The 3707-nt window shown below is 36.2% G+C and overlaps 2 long non-coding RNA genes across 2 annotated transcripts; both read right to left on the bottom strand.

The window, feature by feature from the left end:
* On the bottom strand, positions 722–1043 carry LOC110266186. Its single transcript, XR_002353191.1, has 3 exons — positions 1004–1043; positions 840–933; positions 722–754 (listed from the first exon to the last, which is right to left on the bottom strand). It is a non-coding gene; the product is annotated as an uncharacterized LOC110266186 (long non-coding RNA).
* On the bottom strand, positions 2293–2783 carry LOC110266423. The gene is made up of 3 exons (XR_002353805.1): positions 2698–2783; positions 2510–2575; positions 2293–2425 (listed from the first exon to the last, which is right to left on the bottom strand). It is a non-coding gene; the product is annotated as an uncharacterized LOC110266423 (long non-coding RNA).

The following is a 3707-nucleotide window of genomic DNA, read 5'->3' as shown; positions in this document are numbered from 1 at the left end:
CTGTGAGTGTTATATTCAGATAAACCTGTTTGATGCTGCATCAGCGGTGCATTCAAATTCCAGCCAATATCAAGGACACGTTATGAATTATCAATTCAGGGTACCAGCAGCAGGGGATAACTCTTTGGGTGTATAGTTTTAGAGAATATGGGTGTAAAAGCACTGTTCTTTTGGGTGTATTTTTGTTCATTGACAATTTACATATAAATACATATATAGATACATATAGAACAAAAGCTGTAAAAATTCGCAGGTTATGGGTGTATATTTGATTTGATTTTTTCTTCATATTTTAGTACTTGTAATTCATACATTTTGAATACAGCACAGACAGTTTGGGTGTATATTTTATGCAATCTTGGGTGTATTATTAGACCTGCGTTGGGTGTAACAATTTATAATTTACGTTTATATATGCCTTGATTTTTTCCTTCATATTTTACCACCTGTAATACAGCTTTTGAATACAGCACAGACAGTTTAACAGCACAGATAGTTTAACTATGGAAAAAAATATACATGGAATACAAGTTGTTGATAAATGGCAAATATTTACAGCATTTGTTCAATTTACAAATATTTACGCAGTTTCTATATCAGTAGAATTTATCTGACAAAACAGACTCAATAATACAGAGGATGGCTTCGACAGCCTTATAGCATTACTCTCTCTAATTGCCCGATCTCTCTCTTTATTCATCTCACTGAATAGTATCCGCGAAGCATACTCCACTCTATAGTGGTCCACCTCCTCCTACAATTAAAAAGTATATTCTGTTTAAACAGTAATATTAATTCAGTAAAGTAATACAGAGTTATATAGTTCTAAAGACAGTTACCTGTGGCCAATTATCCCATTCATACTTCCCCTTTTTAATGTTTTCCAGCTCAATTAACTCCATCCACTTCATAACGTAGATAGCGCAGTCATAGCTGAAAACGAAGAAAATAAATTACAAATCTCATTTACGAAAGTTTAATGTTCAGAGTCACAAATTTATACCTTGATTTTTGGCCTGATATTTTAACATATGATGATTTAATTTCCTTCTCCTTCTTGCCTTCCTTCAGAGGTTCCCCGCCGGCATATGTTATCAATCTTGAAAATACATATCCCTTAAATACCAAAACAAATCAGTAATAAACCCGAATGAATGCACAAGATACACCCAACTGAATGCACAATATACACCCAACACAACTAACAAAATATACCTAAATATTAAAGTAAAGAAGACAGAGGCAACTTACAGTGAATTTATTAACCTTCTTTCTCTCTTCGCCGGGAGCTTTTTTGTGTAGCGAGTCAAGTATATGACATCTCCGCTTCGTTGTATCTATCAGCCATAACCACCAATGCCCCGAGTAGCAAACAGGTGCAAAAATATGAAGGATTGCCACATTTCAACAGTGTGTTATTTTATTTGGCATATAAGTAAAGAAGCAAACTAACAAATTTAGCAAATGAAACTTACATATGGATGCGAAGTTAATTTTTTTACATCTATGAAGGGAATAAAACTCGGGTAGTCTTCCACCCTGAATTCCTTATTCGTTTTCGGTGATATGAATTCCCCGTTTGGGTAATCCGAAAGTGCCATGTTCTGCAAGAATTGCGAAACAAGAAATAAAATACTGAAAATACACCCAAGTGAATACTTTAAATAAACCCAAATGACTACACAACTTACACCAATTGAACCTAAAAAATACACCCAAATCAATACAGAAAATACACCCAAAGTTCGTAGAAGTAACACTTACCACAATATCGGGGGGGGGGGAGTATATTTGTTCTTGAAACCTCTTTTCATTTTTCTGGTTGAGGATGAGGCAGATGGCAGATACAATCTAGAAATATATGCCGAAATCAATTTTACATTAATAAACATTGCAGTTGACTTTGGTATAAAAACATTAATGTTATTCTAATATTACCCCAGATTCTATATCACTTTTTGCCTGGAGGGATGCAAGGTGCATTCTAATCAAAATGTATTCATCTTGGGCAATTAGAGTGCACATATGCTCATACTCGTTAGTATTGCCATATGCGTCTTCCTTCAGTCGCGTCCCCCAGATGTAGCACTTTTGTTTCATATCATCCGTAATCTGATTTATTCCCCCAGGAGTTTCAAACTTCGCAGAACTTTCCCCCCCCCCAGTCTCCCTTTGAATTTGTGGAATTTTGTTTTTTCCCTTTGTCGCACTGCTTGCTATTTTTTGGACCAAATCATCTAATTGTTCTATCAAATTTGCAGCTTCTGGAGATTTTGCCCTTTCTGTCTCCTGCGTTGACGCTCCCTCCTGGCTTGAATCAGTCAATCCAAGGCTGAATGATGGCACCCCTGGATCTGTTTTAGGAACATAGGATGCTGTCCGTGCCATCATCAACAGGGCAGCAGCGTCTTCTGCGGCTGGATGACTGCGTCATCATGTATAAGAATAAGAATAAGAATAAGAATATACGGATGATAAGCAAAGATTGATTTTAGTCTGATGAACTTACATTTTAGTTGGAGCTGGGGGAAGCGTGGGTGTGGTTTCTTGAAGTTATTTGGGGGTTTCAGGAGTGCTGCACAGTTACACAAAATTAATCATGGCGTAAAAAAACTAATCAGGAACAATATACACCCAAACTGTTAGAAGATATACACCCAAACTCTAAACAAATATACACCCAATAATATTTCTTACGTTTCTGTAGTCCTTTCAATCTGTAGCATAGGGGTTGGTTCAAAATCTGTCTCAATGGTTGTTTGGGATGCCGGCACAAAAACCTGAATCGGGACTCTAAACAAGAAGAAAAAAGAAGGGTTAACAACGCCTTTGAAAATAATAAGGTTATAAGGTTGAAATATTCTTGGAAAACTCACATTGCAAGCGCATCCGACAGTGTCTGTTCCCTCACAACCATCATATTCGAATTAGCGGGACTCAACCTAAAATACACCCAAAGAAAGTCAAAAAATACACCCGAATAATTCAAAAAGAAGACAGGCTTTGTTTTTTGAGAACTTACATACTTGCAGTTTTTGCTTTTTTTCCTGCCTTTTTTTTCTTGAATAAACTAATAAAGGGCTTTTTTTTCTAAAAAAATATATATAGAATTAGAAGTAGAAGGTAATAGAAGAACAAAAGTAACGGTTATCTGAAAGAGAAATTACATGCTCTCTGACGGCTGGTTTACACTACTCTGTTCTGTGCGTCCTTGAGAGGAAGGATCATCACTTCCCAAGTTCACAGCCGGTATTCTAAAACAGATTTCATGTTATTCAGACAAAATAAGATACAGGTATAAAATACACCCAAATGAATGCACAAGATACAACCAACCGAATGGACAATATACACCCAACACAACAAACGAAATATCCCAACTTAATAAACAACATACACCCAACTTGATCAACACAATACACCCAAATGGTTCCACAAAATACACCCAAATCATAATAACAAGATTTTATTAAATAAAGCTTCTTACGTTTCAGAGGACACATAGCGACCTTCTGTCGATCGCAGGTCAGCTTGGTTCTCCCTGCGAAACAAGAAACAATTATTAGCAAACAAAACACACCAAAATCTGAAATAGACACCCCACCAAGACATACCCCTCTGCAGCAGATTTATCAACGTTTTTCCTTAGCCATTCTTCTAGTTCGTCACTTGATATTTCATATCTCTCACTACATTCATAAAAGAAG

This window comes from Arachis ipaensis, chromosome B09 (assembly GCF_000816755.2).
Source record: "Arachis ipaensis cultivar K30076 chromosome B09, Araip1.1, whole genome shotgun sequence".
In the NCBI taxonomy this organism is placed as follows: domain Eukaryota; kingdom Viridiplantae; phylum Streptophyta; class Magnoliopsida; order Fabales; family Fabaceae; genus Arachis; species Arachis ipaensis.
This window is presented reverse-complemented; position numbering and strand designations above follow the sequence as displayed.